At 37.0% G+C, this 20,949-nt stretch overlaps 1 long non-coding RNA gene across 1 annotated transcript in view; it reads right to left on the bottom strand.

Annotated features, from left to right (window-relative positions):
• Nucleotides 1–695: 695 nt before the first annotated feature.
• The window catches only part of LOC139035543 (uncharacterized), a 451,068-nt gene continuing 430,814 nt past the window's right edge, over nt 696–20,949 (bottom strand). Inside the window, exon 3 of the long non-coding RNA XR_011488108.1 lies at nt 696–785. This is a non-coding gene — a long non-coding RNA (uncharacterized lncRNA). The remainder of the gene's footprint in view (nt 786–20,949) is intronic.

Genomic DNA, 20,949 nt, shown 5'->3' with positions numbered 1-20,949 from the left:
ACAGCAGATGGTGATTGCAGCCATGAAATTAAAAGACGCTTACTCCTTGGAAGGAAAGTTATGACTGACCTAGACAGCACATTAAAAAGCAGAGACATTACTTTGCCAACAAAGGTCCATCTAGTCAAGGCTATGGCTTTTCCAGTGGTCATGTATGGATGTGAGAGTTGGACTAAAAAGAAAGCTGAGCACTAAAGAATTGATGCTTTTCAACTGTGATGTTGGAGAAGACTCTTGAGAGTCCCTTGGACAGCAAGGAGATCTGACCAGTTCATCTTAAAGGAAATCAGTCCTGAATATTCATTGAAAGGACTAATGCTGAAGGTGGAACTCTAATACTTTAACCACATGATGAGAAAAGCTGACTCACTGGAAAAGACCCTGATGCTGGGAAAGATTGAAGGCAGGAGGAAAAGGGGACAACAGAGGATGAGATGGTTGGATGGCATTACCTACTCAATGGACATGAGTTTGAGTGGACTGTGGGAGTTGGTGATGGACAGGGACGCCTGGTGTGCTACAGTCCATGGGGTCACAAAGAGTCAGACACGACTGAGCAACTAAACTGAACTAACTAGTTTATAATACAGCAAGATATTTCAGATTCCTCTTATATCTTCCATGATTCAGATCTGGAATCAATTCTTTTCCTCCAACATGCCCTTTGGTAACCAAAAAGGTGTACTTACTTGGGCCAGGACTTTGGAGAAATTCCAGAGCACCTCAGCAGGAACTGAGGACATTTCTCAAAGAGGCTTGTCTGATCTGCAATCTTCTGGGAACTCCTGTGGGAAAGCAAGGAGGATAAATGAAGAGAAATATCTTGGGAAAGAAAATCGGTTTCTTCTGTCAAAATTAGGAGGTGGTGCTGACTCTCTCGTAGAAATTTCAAGAAATAAGCTAGATTTTTATTTTTATAATTTTACACTTCTTATATTTCAAGATTATTTTTATATTTGCATTTCTTATTTTATGTTTTACTTCTAGATTTTAAAACATATAATTTATTTTTTCTGCATTTTTTGTTATTTAGTTTTTTTTTTTCACTTTTTCCCTTTTAATTTTGATCAGTTTTCTGGATTAGATTATATTAAGTCAATCCTTCCACCAAGAATGACTTCTAAATCTGTGTAAAATGCTTTTTAAAAATCTGTTTGAAGGCATTAATTAAATTAAGAAATCAGCAAGGATCACAGAGTCAATGTTTCCAAAGAAGATGAACATTAGGTGAATCTAATATTCTATTTCTGAGGCATTTTTCCAATCTATAAAACACAGCTGAGAGACTGAGAAGTTCAGCATAAAATAGAAGCTAGGAAGCCGAAAAGCTGAACAGAGCTTTCAGAAGTCCTTTGAGGCTGGAAGAACAAAATTTAGAGATCAGAACTCACAAAGAGGTGGGACATCGGTTAACAGTCCAGGATTTCACTGAGAATGAAATTGAAGATTTGCCACTTAGGTGGAGTTAGGGCAAGCCAGAAATAAAACACCCTTCACAAATATTGAAATATGTCTCTGAACTAAGGCAATACCTTATTGATTTAAGATTATCAACTCCTTTAATTTTTGCCAACACAAAGGAAATCCTATGAAGAGAATTATAACATCATAATAACTTCAAATTGTATTTATTAGAATTCATAACAGTGTTTTTCCTTCCAGCAAAAGTTCTGCATACCAGGAGATAAGGCCAAACAACCAAAGTAAAAAGAAAAAAAAAATGATGTAGAAATAAACCATATGAACCAGACATTGGATTTAATTAGATATCAACTCTAAAATAATTGGTATATTGAAATAACATGCTTGAAAAACTACAGAATAAAATGAAGAATTTCAGTCAAGGACTGGAAACTGATATGGAATCAAATGGAAAATTTAGAAATAGAAATAAGAAAACTAAAAGTAAGATTCAATAAATGTGCTTGACAGAAGATGACCCAAAGTAAGAATAAGGATTAGTGAACTGGATTAGTGATCAGAAGGAAATAAATATTCACACCAAATCATAGAAAAAAAAAACTGGAACATACAAAACTGAGGACAAGGGAATGGAAATAGAGAACATATGGTGTTACCACAGCCTAAAACCCCAGGATACCCCATGAGAGTTAGTATCACAATGAGGACCACCTATTGAGAGTTGGGACACAAGAAGTAGAGAAGAGGCATGTAAGCAGGAAGAGAAGCCATGGAGGGTCCCCAGAAACTACAAAGATACCATACTGAAGAGACCTGCCCTGGTTTCTGTTCATCTTCTTCCCACCAATATTGCAGGTATCCAACACAGAAGTCAATGTGCAGGGGAGCATGGCAAATGGAGTTCCCTATGTTACTCTGTGTGTGTGTGTGTGACGGTGGATGGATATGGAAGCAAATTGTCAGTTAGCCTGCACAGACTCCAACTTTTCTAGTTTCCAGGGATAAGGCTAATTCCTCTGCACCTATTTTCTTACTTTTGACCACTTTAAGAGGGAACTGAGAAAAACAGAGATTTATGCCTGTGCTCAGGATGATATTTTACCTTGATTTTCAAGTTAGTTTATTTAAAAAAATAAAAGAAATACTGAGATTAATCCAAAAACTACCAGTGAATCAAGCATTTTAACTGAGCTGATGAATTAACATACTTTTTGGGACCATCTGGAGACTAGTGAGAGATTCTTTTCATCAGCAAAAATATGTAAACTAGTTTGTGTTTCTATTTAAAACATAAGCCCAGGTATACCAAAGAAGTTGCACTTATTTTAGCTCTTCGTATTTACTTTGGAAACAGAGCTTCTCATAGAAAAATGGCTCATTGTATTCTGATAAGGTATCTTCAGATTTTCTCTCTTTCCTTGTTTTTTCTTTTTTTTTTTTGTAAATATTATCCCCTGTCGTACTGAATATTGAATTTGATGTACAAACTGAAATGTCACTCAGAAGCATTTGACTTCAAACAATTTGCAGGAAATTGATTTAATTGAAACTGTTTTTCAGGCAATGAAAATTACTAGAACAACTTTGGAAATTGACTATATTATTTTTTTCAACTAATGAGTTCTTTAAAGTGAACTGGTAATCAAAAATCATGCTATTCTTGTTTTTTTTTTTTTTGTATAACTGGCTGCTGCCGCTGCTGCTGCTAAGTTGCTTCAGTCGTGTCCGACTCTGTGCAACCCCATAGACGGCAGCCCACCAGGCTCCCCTGTCCCTGGGATTCTCCAGGCAAGAACACTGGAGTGGGTTGCCATTTCCTTCTCCAATACATGAAAGTGAAAAGTGAAAGTGAAGTCACTCAGTCGTGTCCGACTCTTAGCGACCCCATGGACTGCAGCCTACTAGGCTCCTCCTTCCATGGGATTTTCCAGGCAAGAGTACTGGAGTGGGGTGCCATTGCCTTTTCCGGTATAACTGGCTAGCAGGTAATAAATATGATAATGTCCTCTTTGAACTAGAGCCAGGACTCTAAGCTACAACATTGATTAAACAGTGATTATGTTCTTAAATTTTAAAACTGATTTAATAACTACAGCCTATCATCTACCAATCATGGTACTAAGACTTAAAAAGATGAGTAAAACACTATCCAGTCTCAAATTGAACACTATAGTGGAATGGGTAGATTAGCAATAGATATTTAATTTATGAGGTGTAACTAGTAAAATATAATGAAAGATAAATAAATATGAGGCTTTTTTTTCTCTAAGAATTCATTGTATAATGATAAGTAGAAAGAATAGGAATTAAAATTATGTTCATGTATATTTCTAATTTGTTGGATAGGTAAATACAATTCTATAAACAAAATCATCAGCTGTCCAAAGCAGGAACTCATGACATATGTGATTATGAATTGTGTATATCTTTTAAACATTCTATATTTTTCAGATTATTTTATTTTTTTCCTTTGGCAGTGAGTTAAACTTTAATTAGAAAAAAATAGAATATACAGAATATGTTAAAAGATAAATTTATCATTCACTAAAACTGGCATTTCTTTGTTCTAAGGCAGGATTTGGGAAATGACAACCAGCAGGCTTAATCCAGCCTATAGCCTGTTTTTATTTTATGGTCCATTATAGATAAAGGTTGGGGCTTCCCTGGTGGCTCAGCAAATAAGAATCTACCTGCAGTGCAAGAGATTTGGGTTCAATCTCAGGAGGGGAAGATCCCCTGGAGAAGGAAATGGCAATCCACTCTAGTATTCTTGCCTGGGAAATCCCATGGACAGAGGAGTCTGTCCTCTGTAGTAGGCTACAGATATGGGTCACAAAGAATCGGACAGAGCTGAGCAATAAAATGCGGTAGTAGATAAAGGTTGCTAAACTATGCATAAAAAACACAACCAGTGAATAGGTATTTCATCAAGACCCTTTACTTGCCTCTACTTTATGGAGAAGAACCAGGGGAAAATCATCAAGATACAATACAGGTTATTCAGAGTTCAGAAATTGCCTCAAGGTCATTTTTTTCAGGCTACAGCTAATCTTTTTGAACATCACTTCAAGCCCAGTTTGTGTGGATTACTGGATTTAATTCTCAAAATAATATTGTGCAGCATATTTTTTATTCTACTTTTAGTAATAATCAAACTGAGGCATGAATAGATCATAGCCATAGGAAGAAGTGAAGCAAAAATTTAAATCCAGACAGATTATTCCAGGGCTACAGTATAGCCTTCTGCATCTGAAAGGAATCTGAAATGCTATATATCTCTAAAATGGAATGGAAGTTGACCTTGAATTTAAGCTTTACAAGGTAGTTACCTAAGAATCCACCACTGAACTTAACGTCTCTATCTAACTGGAAATAAAATGTAGCTGTAATCACCTCTATATATCAAAAGTTTTGTCTGCAAGTTGGCTACATTATCCTTGGTAAAATGCTCTGAGTTGATAGAATATATATAAAGATATTTTTTTCACCCTGGAGATTTCAATTTGAAAAAGCTAATAAATTACAAAGTCTTGCAAATCAAAATCATTATGTTTTTTTCATTAATAATTCATGTCTGATTAATGATAATAAAGAAAGAAATTAGCATAATATTTATGTGGCTACTGCAAGCTTTTCCATGGAGATTTCATCACCTTTATTATAATCAAATGTAATAATAATATGATTTTAAAATCCTTCATTTGCTATTTCTATGCCCAATTCCTGAATTAAAAACGTACGAGATAACTGAACAACTAGGAGATCTAACATTTCCTTTTTTCCCCTTATGATCCCACACAGGTATGAGATAAAAATTATGTCAAAATACAAATATTAAAAAAAATAGACAAAAATTACAGTAGGAAAAGACAGTGTGTCACCATATTGTGAACTATCAGCTCTCTCACACGATAGCAATATAGAAGGGTTTTAATTTGGTTTATATAATTTGAATTTTTCTAATTTTATAACCCAACAATGCTAATCATAAAGTAGCTAAAATGTTTCCATTTGATCAAACCTGATGAAACAGGTTTTATCCCCAGCTGGGGAAGATTCCCTGGAGAAGGAAATTGCAACCCACTCCAGTAATTTTGCCTGGAAAATTCCATAGAAAGAGGAGCTTGGTGGGCTACAGTCCATGGGGTTGCAGAGAATCAGACACCATGTAGCGTACATGCACACACACATCTCACATTCTTTTATATGTTCATTGATATATTCGATTTTTCAAAGCATGTACATTTGACAACTTGATAACATAAAAATTAAAGAAAAATTAGCAGTCTCAGACTCAGGTAATAAAAATCTAGATCTCAGGGGGGGAAAGACTAAGGACTGCTAGTTATTTTATTGTAGGTTTTTTTTAATCCCATAACGGTTACTTACTTTGTTACCAAAATTGCTACAGTCTTTTTTTTTCCCCATTTATTTTTATTAGTTGGAGGCTAATTACTTTACAATATTGTAGTGGTTTTTTGCCATACATTGACACGAATCAGCCATGGATTTACATGTATTCCCCATCCTGATACCCACTCCCACCTCCCTCTCCACCCGATCCCTCTGGGTCTTCCCAGTGCACCAGCCCCGAGCACTTGTCTCATGCATCCAACCCGGGCTGGTGATCTGTTTCATCCTAGATAATATACATGTTTCAATGCTGTTCTCTCAAAACATCCCACCCTCGCCTTCACCCACAGAGTCCACAAGTCTGTTCTGTACATCTGTGTCTCTTTTTCTGTTTTGCATATAGGGTTATCATTACCATATTTCTAAATTCCATATATATGTGTTAATATACTATAATGGTCTTTATCTTTCTGGCTTACTTCACTCTGTATAATGGGCTCCAGTTTCATCCATCTCATTAGAACTGATTCAAATGAATTCTTTTTAATGGCTGAGTAATATTCCATAGTGTATATGTACCACAGCTTCCTTATCCATTCATCTGCTGATGGGCATCTAGGTTGCTTCCATGTCCTGGCTATTATAAACAGTGCTGCGATGAACATTGGGGTGCATGTGTCTCTTTCAGATCTGGTTTCCTCAGTGTGTATGCCCAGAAGTGGGATTGCTGGGTCATATGGCAGTTCTATTTCCAGTTTTTTAAGAAATCTCCACACTGTTCTCCATAGCGGCTGTACTAGTTTGCATTCCCACCAACAGTGTAAGAAGGTTCCCTTTTCTCCACACCCTCTCCAGCATTTATTGCTTGTAGACTTTTGGATAGCAGCCATCCTGACTGGTGTGTAATGGTACCTCATTGTGGTTTTGATTTGCATTTCTCTGATGATGAGTGATGTTGAACATCTTTTCATGTGTTTGTTAGCCATCTGTATGTCTTCCTTGGAGAAATGTCTGTTTAGTTCTTTGGCCCATTTTTTGATTGGGTCATTTATTTTTCTGGAATTGAGCTGCAGGAGTTGCTTGTATATTTTTGAGATTAATCCTTTGTTTGTTGCTTCATTTGCTATTATTTTCTCCCAACTGAGGGCTGTCTTTTCACCTTGCTTATAGTTTCCTTTGTTGTACAAAAGCTTTTAAGTTTCATTAGGTCCCATTTGTTTATTTTTGCTTTTATTTCCAATATTCTGGGAGGTGGGTCACAGAGGATCCTGCTGTGATGCTATAGTCTTATACACACACACACAAACACATATATTAAGATATAAAAAATGCTATCCCATATTTAAATATGTACAATATTTGCCACCATAGCATTTGAGTCACTGAAATTTCTTTTTATGAAGTATGACAAAGCTTTGAATGGATTTTTTTTCACATTTTCCCTGACTATACTGTTGTCATAGTTAACAAATTGCATCATAGTTATTCCTTAAACATGCCAGATGATTCTTTTATGGATGAGATACAGTTTAGCATTATAATGTAAAGTCAAGGAAAATAATTATTTGTCCAGGGTTTAAGGAATTTCTGTTTGAAGCATTGCTAATATAACATTTATAACACATAACCATCTTCAAAATTACCTGAGACAAAATACCAAGACATATACATATATTTCTCTTCCTTATAGCAATTTACATCATGTTATAAAGGAGTGCTGTAAAAGTCGGTAAGACAATATGCCAAACTTTTGTGAATATCAAAATAAGTTGAATTAAGAAAAGTTTTCTTCCACACCTAGTTCTAAGAGAACTGTAAATCTTCATTCAAGGGTTTTCTTTGAAAAATATATACATGATCATTTCTGGCCTCGCAATCTAAAAATGAAAAGCTTAGTTGCTCAGTTGTGTCTGACTCTTTACTACCCCATGAGCTGTAACCCTCCAGGCTCCTCTGTCCATGGAATTTTCCAGGCAAGAATATTGGAGTGATGGCCATTTCCTTCTCCAGGGGATCTTCCCGACCATTAAGGGTTAAAAAACAAAACAAAACAAAAAAAACCTCCAAGATTTATGCTATTTTAAAATAATTTCCTGGTCCCCAAGCCATTTTTCATGCCTTATTTGTGACCTCACATGAATAAAATAGGAACACTCACTATTTGTTTGCTTACTTATCTAAGATAAATGATAATTCTAATATCTACTAGTGACATTTTCAAACAGTCAATGATTTATTATTATGGAGTGTGAATGAATGGAGCAGAGGTTGAAATTTCAAGTGCACTTTACTCAATTCTTAAAATCCTTTACTTATCCTAATAATAATTATAGTCTACTTCACACACTTCTTAAATTTTTACCATTACTTAAGCTGAGCTAACCCAGTGGCTCAGCTGGTGGAGAACCTGTCTGCCAATGCAAGAGGATGCAAGAGAAACAGGTTTGATCCCCAAATGGGGAAGATTCCCTGGAGAAGGAAATTGCAACCCGCTCCAGTATTTTTGCCTGGAAAATTCCATAGAAAGAGGAGCCTGGGGGGCTAGTCCATGGGGTTGCAGAGAGTCAGACACTATGGAGCGTGCGTGCACACCCACATCTCACATTCTTTTAAAATTTTTATCATTACATAAGGTACAGATATATACACAAACATATCAGGGTACTATTATTTTCTGTTATATTCTCATTAATACACCTGATTTTTCAAAGCATGTACATTTGACAACTTGATAACACAAAAATTAAAGAAAAATTAGCAATCTTAGACTCAGGTAATAAAAATCTAGATCTCAGGGGGGGAAAGACTAAGGAATGCTAGTCATTTTATTGTAGGTTTTATTTATCCCATAAGGGATACTTTTGTTACCAAGATTGCTATAGTCTTAAACACACACACATACACACACACATATACTAACATATATAAAATGCTATCCCATATTTAAATATGTACAATATTTGCCACCATAGCAACTGAAATACAACAAAATAAATTTGAAAATCCTTTCTTCATTTTAATAACTTGTATAGTAGTCATGTATAGACGTGAGAGTTGGACCATAAAGAAAGCTGAGCACCGAAGGACTGAATTGTGGTGCTGGAGAAGACTCCTGAGAGTCCCTCCATCTGCAATGAGATCAAAACTGTCAATCCTAAAGGAAATCAGTCCTGGGTGTTCATTGGAAGGGCTGATGCAGAAGCTGAAACTTCAATGCTTTAGCTACTTGATATGAAGAGCCGACTCATTGGAAAAGACCCTGATGCTGGGAAAGACTAAAGGCAAGAGGAGAAGGGGACGACAGAGGATTCGATGGTTGGATGGTATCATCAACTCAATGGACATGAATTTAAGCAAACTCTGGAAGATAGTGAAGGACAGGGAAGTCTGGTGTGCTGCAGTTCATGGGGTCATGGGGAGTCGGAAAAGACTCAGCAACTGAACAATAACAACATAGTATTAAAACTGGAATTTCTTGAATATTTTATAGAAAACAACAGGTCAAAGTAACATATTTTTTCCTAACACCTTGTTTAAGACATTACATTAAATAGTACACCATGAAAATTTCAAGAACAGTAACATAAAAATCTTAAAAACAAAACAATTCTAAGGGAAAACAGGCGGTATTTTCTAATATGTTGATTGTTTCTAAAGTCTAAATAATGTTCTACCATGGTTGTCTTCAGGCAAATGAAAAGAAATACATATCAAAATATTATTAACTTTTTCTTTTCTTGAAACCATTCAGTATCATTGCCAATGTAGTCCTGTCAACGTGTGAACGTACAGAATACATTTATGTTGGTCTTTGTCCCTAGTTCCTGGCACACAGCTTCTAAAACCTTTATAATTTCCTAACTGATAAAAAACACTTGGAACTTGTTTTGTTCTAATAGTTGGGCTTTCCTGGGTGATAGCAATATCTTTTATTCTAATAAGGTAACTCTTGTGGAATCCTGGATGGGGGTGATCACATGAAAAATCAACCCATGATTAGAAAAGTGGAATTTTCAACCCCAACCCCCATTCTCCAGAGTGAGGAGAAGGACTAGGAATGGAGTTAGAGATTTATCATGTCTACATAGTGAATTTTCCTTTAAAAAAATCCCCAAAGTGTGGGGTTTAGAGAGCTTTTAAGTTAGTGAACACATCCACATGTAGGTAGGGAAAGTGATGCACCCCAGCCAACTGCATGGGGAAAGAAACTCCTGTGCTCAAGATTCTTCGAGATCTTGCTCTATGTATCTCTTCATGTGGCTGTTCATCTGTATCCTTCATCACATTCTTTATTATATAATGTTACAATATTATATAATAAATTGATAAGTGTAAGTATTTCTCTGAGTTCTGTGAGCTGTTCCAGCAAATAATCAAATCCAAGAGGGAGGAGGTTATGGCAACTTCCTATTTTTGGCACTCAGACAGAAATTGTCAAAAATCTAGGGACATACTCCTTGTAATTGGGATCTGAAGCAGGGGGCAATCTCGTGGGATTGAGTCCTTAACCTGTGGGCTCTGAGGGTATCACCAGGTATAAAGTGTCAGAAGTGAGTCAAATTGTAGGACACATAGTTGGTGTCACAAAGAACTGCATGTTGTGGAAAAAAATTGGTATCAGAAATGTGAATGTGGTAGTAGTGTGGCGGTAAAGGAAAAACACATAGGAGGACTGAATTTTTCCTACTCACAATTCATGTAAAATTGGCGTTTCCCTCATTAATGTCCCCCAAAGAGCAAAATAAGTTACTATGAACAAAGACAAGAAGTTATAAAAATTGAGGGAAATAAAAATGTCTTTAATTTTTGGACATTATAAGTGATAATTTAGTAAACAGCCACTCCTTAAGAATTTTATGTTACTAAAATATAAGGGGTTGTGATGGTGGTTTAGTCGCTAAATCGTGTCTGACTCTTGCGACACCATGGACTATAGCCTGCCAGGCTCCTCTGTCCATGGGATTCTCCAGGCAAGAATACTGGAGTGGGTTGCCATTTCCTTCTCCAAGGGATCTTTCCAACCCAGGAATTGAACCTGGGTCTCCTGAGTTACAGGCAGATTCTTTACAGACTGAGCTACGAGGGAAGCCCAAAATATAAGGGGAGTAAGACAATTAGTATGTATTTTAGGTCAATGAAATTCCTCTATATACTACTACAGTGGTGGATACATTGTGTACTTGTCAAAACCATTAGAATGTACCACACCAGGATTGAATCTTAATATAAACTACGGATTTTGGATGATAAGGTGTCAATGAAGGTTAATCCATTATAGCAAATGTAACATTCTGATTCAGGATATTGATAGTGAGGAGGTTGTGCATGTGTAGAGCAGGGGCTATTCGGGAACTCTATGTACTTTCTGCTCAAGTTTTCAAGTTTTTACAAACCTAAAACTGCTCTAAAAAATAAAGTCTATAAAAATACACATTACAAAATGTTATATAAATGCCACCAAAAAATTCTATCAGGATCTAGTCACTTCATGGAAGGAGGAGCTGAGAAGAGTTCATGATGGAAGGATAAATCTTGGCAGAGAGAAATTTGAAGGGCATTGGGATAGGAACAAGGGTTCTTGATGACTCCTACCCTCCATCCTTCAGAGGCAATGGCTCGTGGAACACATTGACAAGGATTTATAGCTAAATGAGAACTAAAGCACACTTTATTATACTGAACACTCATCTAAACAACCCGGAAAATTCAAGCCTCCTATAAACAGTGTTGGGAAAAAAAGATGCCAGATTGGGTTTTTTATTCCTCCTACTCTTTGCCCCCAAATGAATTATCAACCCATGTGGAGGGGAAAATATGGAGAAGAGGCTAAGTCTGCTCTCCAGTAGCAGGTGACCTTCTGCGTGTCAGGTTTTCCCTATGGCCCTCTCAATACCTGGCAAGTGATAGGAGGGACTTGTGCTAAATCTCTGATATCTTCTTACATTCAGACAGAAGAATCAGATGAAACAAGACTAGTTGTTCCCTATACCAGATTCCTTTCCACCCTGCCTCCAATAATTCAATATTTGATTTGGTGGTAAAACTTCCAGAGAAAAAGTAAATATTTGCTTTCTGTGCTCAGTAATTATTTTCAATGCTGATACAAACTTGCCTAAACTCCTCACATTATGATAATTTTTAGACTTCAGTTCAGTTCAGTCGCGCAGTCGTATCCAACTATTTGCAACCCCATGAACTGCAGCATGCCAGGCTTCCCTGTCCATCACCAACTCCTGGAGCTTGCTCAAACTCATGTCCATCGAGTCAGTGATGCCATACAGCCATCTCGTTCTCTGTTGTCCCCTTCTCCTCCTGCCTTCAATCTTTCCCAGCATCAGGGTCTTTTCCAATGAGTCAGTTCTTCCCATCAGGTGGCCAAAGTATTGGAGTTTCAGCTTCAGCATCGGTCCTTCCAATGAATATTCAGGACTGATTTCCTTTAGGATGGATTGGTTTTATCTCCTTTTTGTCCAAGGGGCTCTCAAGAGTCTTCTCCAACATCACAGTTCAAAAGCATCAATTCTTTGGCGCTCAGCTTTCTTTATAGTCCAACTCTCACATCCATACATGACTATTACAAAAACCATAGCTTTGACTAGACAGACCTTTGTTGGCAAAGTAATGTCTCTGCTTTTTAATATGCTTTCTAGTTTGGTCATAACTTTTCTTGCAGGAAGTAAGCATCTTTTAATTTCATGGCTGCAGTCACCATCTGCAGTGATTTTGGAGCCCCCCCAAATAAAGTCTCTCACTGTTTCCATTGTTTCCCCATATATTTTCCATAATGTGATGGAACCAGATGCCATGATCTTAGTTTTCTGAATGTTGAGTTTTAAGCCAGCTTTTTCACTCTCCTCTTTCACTTTCATCAAGAGGCTCTTTAGTTCCTCTTCACTTTCTGCCATAAGAGTGGTGTCATCTGCATATCTGAGGTTATTGATATTTCTCCCAGCAATCTTGACTTCATTAAGGAAAATGCCCCTGCTGTACACTAAATAAATATCCAGTTTACCTTTTGCCTTATGATCACTGTACTAAGTAAATTATTACCTTTTCATAAGATGGCAAAACAACAGTAGCAAGAATAACAACAGTGTTTTTTGAGTATTCTAGATTCAGACATAAGCATTCTTAGAAAATATAAAAGATAATGTACCTTGATAAAGACACTCTTTTAGGGTTAAAGAACAAAAGTTATAGCATAGAAAAGCAGCCATCTTGGATGGAGAAGTCGAGACTAACACAGGTTTTTGTTTTCAAGAAAAAGTCTGCAAGAGAGGGCACACAGAATTGAATTAGGACAAGGACAGTTTTGAAATGAGGTTTTTAATGGGGAAGAAATGTTACTGCCTGGCTTTGTAAGAGCTGAATAGATCTGGCTAACTGAGAACAATTAAGAGCTATTTTAATAAAGTATTGCCCAATGCACATTAATAAAAATGCCATTTAGGATTTGTTTTACTATATGTATTTGACAGCCAGAAGTTAGGACATACAGTTCATCATACCCCAAGCTCCTATGCCTTATTTCAACCAGTTTATCTAATCAAGCACCCAGGCTCTTAAGCAACCTGCAAGAAATAGGGATAATCATCCTTCACTTGTCTGTACAGACATTATGAGTATTCCAAACAAAATAAATTCAACTGTTAAGTTGGAAAATGTGTTCATCAAAACATAATACATATTTTAACTATACAGATGAACAATTAAACATGCAGAACACTAGACCAAAAAGACAAAAATAATAAAATACAAATAAATATTGGGGAGGACCTGGAGAAAAGGGAACTCTCTAACACTGTTATTGAGAATGTAATTTGGTACAGCCACCATGCAAAATGCTTTACTGACTATGCTAAAGCCTTTGACTTATTGTGTGGATCACAAAAAACTATGGAAAATTCTTAAACAGATGGGAAAACCAGACCACCTTATCTGCCTCCTGAGAAATCTGTATGCAGGTCAAGAAGCAACATTTAGAACTGGACATGGAAAAACAGACTAACTCTAAATTGGGAAAGGAGTACATCAAGGTTGTATATTGTCACCCTGCTTATTTAACTTATATGTAGAGTATATCCGGCAAAATACCAGGCTGGATGAAGCACAAGGTGGAATCAAGATTGCTGGGATAAATACCAATAACCTCAGATATGCAGATGACACCATGCTTATGGCAGAAAGTGAAGAAGAACTAAAGAGCCTCTTGACGAATGTGAAAGAGGAGAGTGAAAAAACTGGCTGAAAACTCAACATTCAAAAAACTAAGTTCACGACATCCAGTCCCATCACTTCATGGTAAATACATGGTCAAAGAGTGGAAAAAATGACAGACTTTCTCAGGCTCTGAAATCACTGCAGATGGTAACCGTAGCCATGAAATTAAAAGATGCTTGCTCTTTGTAAGAAAAGGTATGACCAACCTAGACAGAGACATCACTTTTCTGACAAAGGTCCATACAGTCAAAGCTATGGTTTTTCCAGCAGTCATGTACAGATGTGAGAGTTGGATCATAAAGAAGGCTCAGCACCCACGAATGGATGTTTTTGAACTGTGGTGCTGGAGAAGACTCCTGAGAGTCACTTGGACTGCAAGGAGATCAAATAATCAATTCTAAAGGAAATCAACCCTGAATACTCACTGGAAGGACTGATGCTGAGGCAGAAGCTCCAATACTTTGGCCACCTGTTGCGAAGAGCTGATTCACTGGAAAAGACCCTGATACTGGGAATGATTGAGGACATGAAAAGAAGGGATGACAGAGGATAATAGGGTTGGATGGCATCATTGACTCAATGGACAAAAGTTTGAGCAAACTTCAGGAGAGAGTGAAGGACAGGGAAGTCTGGTGTGGTTCAGTCCATGGGGTTGCAAAGAGTCAGATACAACTGAGAGACTGAGCAACAACTGTGCAAAACTGTATGGATGTTCCTCAAAAATATAAAAACAGAACTACCCTGAAACTCAGCAAATCTACTCCTGGGCATATTGTTGAAAAAAGAAAAACAACAAATTCAAAAAGAGACACATACTCCACAGTTCATAGAAGCATTATTTACAATTGCCAAAGTATGGAAGCAACCTGTGTCCATCATCAGATGACTGGATAAAGAAGATGTCATATATATGCACACAAATACACACACTCATATACACACACAATGGAATACTACTCAGATATAGTAAAAAATGACATTTTTCCATTTGCACAACATGAATGGACTTGGAGGGCATTACACTAAGTGAAATAAGATAGAGAAAGATAAATATTATACCACTTATATGTGAAATCTAAAAAGTAAAGCTAGTGAATAAAAGGGCTTCCCTGGTTACTCACACAGTAAAGAATCTGCCTGCAATGCAGGAGACCTGGGTTCAATCCCTGGGTTGGGAAGATCTCTTGGAGGAAGGAATGACTACCCACTCCAGTATTCCTGCCGGGAGAATTCCATGGACAGAGGAGTGTGGCAAGCTACAGTCCATGGGGAAGCAAAGAATTGAAAGGGCTTCCTTGGTAGCTCAACCGATAAAGAATCACCTGCAATTCAGGAGACCCGGGTCCAATTCCTGAGTCAGGAAGTTCCCCTGGAGAAGGGATAGGCTACCCACTCCAGTATTCTTGGGCTTCCCTGGTGGGTCAGACGGTAAAGAATCCACCTTCAGTGTGGGAGTCCTGGGTTCAAATCCTGGGTTGGAAAGATCCCCTGGAGGAAAGCATGGCAACCCACTCCAGTATTCTGGCCTGGAGAATCTCCATAGACAGAGGAGCCTGGCAGGCTACAGTCCATGGCATCACAAAGAGTTGGACATGACTAGGCAACTAAGAACACACAGTGAATAAGACAAAAAAGAAGCAGACTAACGGATATAGAGAACAAACTAGTGGTTCCCAGTGGGGAGAGGCAAGAGGGGAAAGGGTAATATGGGGGCAAAAGATTCATAAAAAAGGATTATTATGGGATTATATGGAATCAAGTTTGTGAAACTTCTAAAAACTGTAAAGCACTAAAGAATTTAAATAACTTTTCATTCAATGAAAAAAAGCCTGTTTAAAATTTGTAAGCACATACAGATTAAAAAAACCTTACACTAGTTCAAAGTGTTTACTAAAACATAGTACAGATATAGAGATTTATGAAAGTCCTTTAACTAAACCCTAGAGGCAAACCATTCTCAAATCAAGTAGCTTGCCCAGTCTCATGTGTACTTTGGAATTGGATCGTATAGAATGCAGGAATGACACAGAAGAGACATGGAGAAAGGGTAGCTACCCAAAGAATGAAAGTCAGGAGAAATCAGTACCAGATAAAGATTCTAGGGGAACATCTTATTAGAGGCAATAAGGTTGTCTTCACTAATAATTCCCAAAGGTTTTAAAGGAATCCCCTTCTTAATACTTAGATCCATTATCTTACAAAGATCAGCTCAGTGATAAGCTTGATTAGTGAGATGAACATTATTCAGAAGCATTGCTTGCTGCAATTTCTGTGCTGACATATATTGACAAATATCTTCAAATATACTTTCCCTCTCCCTGTCCTTCATAGCTATTGACATGTTTGTCCTCTTCCACAAGGAATCATGAATAGAGAAGGCAAGAAAGCAAGTTTGGGGTTGGGCAATACTAAAACTAAGACCAGGTAGAATTGCACACTCAGACTGGGTGTGGAAAAGAGATCAGCTTTGAAAATAATTTTATAATTGAACTAGATGTGAAATCTGGTTTGGTGCAGGAGCAGTACTGACTGAGGAAACACTGTACCCAAGAAGTTTACGATCAGGAGTCATTACCCTTTATCTGCTTCATTCATACTTCTGTGGACCTGGAGTACCTTTGTTCCCCATAAGCTTCCATCTCTTTCTTATTCTACCCATTTGTCATCTCTTTATCCTCCTAATTTCATTATTCTAATCTGGAATGGCCTTTCAATCTCCTTGCATCATTCTGGGTATTTGATTATCTCAGAACTGAAAACATTGAAGCTGAATGAGTATAGGAGTCAGCAGTTCAACAATTTATTCTATTCTCCATTAAGACCATCACTAATTATGGTGCCTTTATTTTCTCTCCAAATTGTTTTCCCCTTAGTATAAAAGTACATGTTTATGGATTAAAAAACATGATATACACCATGCTTCATATCCTGAAATGTTTTAGATAATTTATAATGGCTATCTGACTTTCCATTATAATCATGTATTATAATTCATATCATGTTTATAATCTTACAGTTGTAATATAAAAACATCTCCAAGCTTGTAGTGTAATACTTACTTACTTATACCTCTCACACTAAAAGATAATCAGAAATAATTAGCCTATTTTCCAGAGAAAGATGCTTAACCATCCAAGGATAGTCATCATATATTATGAGGGTGAGCTGGAGCAGTATGGGGTTTGCACAATGTTAGAAGGCATTATTTGGGGTCAAGGCAAGGTAATGAAGTGCACCAACAGAACCTTTATACAAGCATTTTCTAAACTTGGTGCCCCAAGTCTCAAGTATCACAAGAACATAGTAGTGGGATGGTTGGAAAATATTTTTAATGTTTCCAAAAGCTTAAGAAGTATACATTTGCCACATAAAGGCAACATGAACTAAGTAAAGCACTATTTTTTTTGCTTTGCTAATGCTATACTGATTAACTTCTGTTGTTTAGAATTTTTTATTGGCACTTATATATAAGTAATTAATAAATATTTTCTGATAAATTCATTAATTAAATAATTTGAGGTAGGCAAAAATCTTTCAACTATCATAAAGCTTATGCTAACCAAGTAGCCAAAAGTTTCTTGAAAATGAAAAGAAATTATTGGGAGTCACTAACTTAGGAAAATGTCTAAAACAAATACTCGTAGATGTTGGCTGAGCCTTTAAATATGTTCCTCTGTGAAAACCTGACTTTAGACATTCTCCTGGACTTCTTACAGCAGGAGCAACCATGCGTTCAGCCACCTACTGTAGGACAGACAGCATGAGGACTGGTACTTGAGCAAACAGATGTGAAAAATAAAAGTTGTCAAGTTCCTGTGGACATGTTAATATTGGTGTTTGAAATATGTGTTTGAAATTCAAATGATTTCCGGGCAGAGAATTTTATGCCTCTGAAAGGACAGAAGCAATCAATAAAATAAAAACAATAAAGGATAAATGCTATTGTGGAAAAAGCATTTGATTGGATTATATTCTAGGCTCTGAAATTCAGGTGCCTGGGAATTTAATTCCATTTATCACTTACCTGGATTGGGAAGATCCCCTGGAGAAGGAAATCACAACCCATTCCAATATTCTTGCCTGAGAAATCCCATGACAGAGGAGCCTGGCAAGCTACAGTCCATGGGTTCACAAGAGTCAGACATGACCGAGTGACTAAATCACCACCACCATCACTTACCAGTGGCGTGGTTTTGAGATAGTTACTGAATCACTTTGTTCCAAACATCTCCATTTATAAAATATATATAATAATATATAATTTTAAGTGTATGCTTGTATATATTAAGGACTCCTAAAAAAAAAAGAGCTGCTAATATTATTATCTTTTTTCTGGATGACCTTAGGCAGGCACTTAAATTTCTTCATTTTCTAAATGTAAAATAAGAAACTATGATTAGATGATCTATACCTATAACTCATTAGACATGGTCACTGAAATAGTTCTAGAGTGCTTACAGTTTTAAAATACTTAATAAATGAGAACATACTAAAAAATTAAACCCAACGGGGACTGAGTTTACAAGACTTACTCTCATTTCTCAATGGACTGAGATTTGCTTTTTCATCACTAATGTATTTTTATACCTTGAACTTCATGATTACCCAAGTTTTTCACAGGTGAGTTATTTGTATCATTCATCTGATTTCAAAATATAAATCCTGGACAGTCAGTCTTTCCTACGTTGTCCATCCAGAATGGACATGAGCCCCATGCTTATGTATCTAAGTATATAAAAGTATATTGTTTTATTTTTTTAATTGGAACCCTGAAATCTTGGATATTAAGGATCAGGATCTCTCACTGAGTCATGTTCAACTCTTTGCAGCCTCATGGACTCTGGCCCAACAGGCTCCTTTGCTCATGGAATTTTCCAGGGAAGAACATTGGAGTAGGGTACCATTTCCTACTTCAGGGGATCTTCCTGACCCAGAGACAGAATTCACGTCCCTTGTATCTCCTGCATTGGCAGGTGGATTCTTTACCACTAGCATCACCTGAGAAGGCCTTGTATATAAGAGAGATGGCAAATAAAGGTTGGTAATTGTTAGGCCAAACTTATCTAGTTCCTAGGTAGCGACTGTGATAAACTCAGTAGGTTAATGCTAGCATAGGCTGAAAGGGGACTGATTCCTCTTCTCTAGATGGAATAAAAAAACAATTTAATAGTGAATCAGTGGTGTTATCTCTCTTTAAAACAACCAGCCTCTATTTTCTTGTTCTATGACCTGAAGTGTGCTTTTATGGCATTTGACCAAAAGAGACTCTAACAAGCCATGGACTCATATACAGAGTAGACATCAATCTTTCCTTTGGTGTCTGAATGGTAGGTTTCCAAACATGTCCAGCTGAATAAAAGGTGAAATGAATTGCCAGATTTAAATTCAATACCTAGCTTCCATGCAGAATAATTATGGCTATGCTGAAAACCTTGAGAGAGTGATAATGAGTGGCCCAATCTACAATGTGTAATAGATCAGCTAAAATATTTTCCTCAATTCTTTCAGCAGACTTGGCTCCTATATGGCTGTGAACCAGCAAAGACATTAGGCACTAAAACCTGAATTCTAGGCCTCAGCACACTTCTCCCTCAGACACTTACCGTCTGGGCCACCAGGGAAGATAGGCAAAATACATACACACACACAATTTTTAAAAAATGGAACAAGATTATGATTTTGTTGAGAAAACATAAGCAAAGAAGTAAAATAATTTATAGAAACATAGACAAGGAGAGTTTAAACACAGGCTTTCAGTAGAAAAGGAAAAAGAAGCAATAAATAAATAAATAGCATTTTGGTCTGCTGCATACTACACTCTGAAGCCAGACCCTCCACTGTTTTCAGTGGTTCTCTGACACCACAAGAATGTTTAGTTCCTTTAATAAACCATAATTTCTCATTTTGTGTGAGTTTAAGTATATGGAGTACTTTAATGTACCAAGTAATGTGCTAGAAGATCTAGGATTGCAATAATTAACAGATAAACAACCTGATTTCTTAGATTTTAATCTACTGTAAGTGTTAGATATCAAACAGTTAAACAAAGGAATGTGAAAGCACATATTAGTCAATTCTTTAAAAGAAAGAAATGTGGCACATTTAACATGGGGCATTTAACATAGTTTAGAGTTTGGGGACAAAAGAAAAAGCAAAGACAAAACTCCTGTAGCAGAAAGGAACAGGATATATTTGAGGAATTCCAAATAGGAAAAGGAGTATGTCAAGGCTGTATATTGTCACTCTGCTTATTTAACTTATATGCAGAGTACATCATGAGAAACGCTGGGCTGGAAGAAGCAAAAGCTGGAATCAAGATTGTCAGAAGAAATATCAATAACCTCAGATATGCAGATGACACCACCCTTATGGCAGAAAGTGAAGAGGAACTAAAAAGCCTCTTGGTGAAAGTGAAAGAGGAGAGTGAAAAAGTTGGCTTAAAGCTCAACATTCAGAAAACTAAGATCATGGCATCTGGTCCCATCACCTCATGGGAAATAGATGGGGAGACAGTAGAAACAGTGTCGGACTTTATTTTTGGGGGCTCCAAAATCACTGCAGATGGTGACAGCAGCCAAGAAATTAAAAGACACTTACTCCTTGGAAGGAAAGTTATGACCAACCTAGATAGCATATTAAAAAGCAGAGACATTACTTTGCCAACAAAGGTCCATCTGGTCAAGGCTATGGTTTTTCCAATGATCATGTATGGATGTGAGAGTTGGACTGTGAAGAAAGCTGAGCGCTGAAAAATTGATGCTTTTGAACTATGGTGCTAGAGAAGACTCTTGAGAGTCTCTTGGACTGCAAGGAGATCCAACCAGTCCATCCTAAAGGAGATCAGTCTGAGGTGTTCATTGGAAGGACTGATGCTGAAGCTGAAACTCCAATACCTTGGCCACCTCGTGCAAAGAGTTGACTGGTTGTAAAAGACTCTGATGCTGGGAGGGATTG

This window comes from Odocoileus virginianus, chromosome 1 (genome assembly GCF_023699985.2).
Source record: "Odocoileus virginianus isolate 20LAN1187 ecotype Illinois chromosome 1, Ovbor_1.2, whole genome shotgun sequence".
In the NCBI taxonomy this organism is placed as follows: Eukaryota; Metazoa; Chordata; class Mammalia; order Artiodactyla; family Cervidae; genus Odocoileus; species Odocoileus virginianus.
Note: the sequence above shows the minus strand (reverse complement) of the source record. Positions and strands in the feature narration are given on the sequence as shown.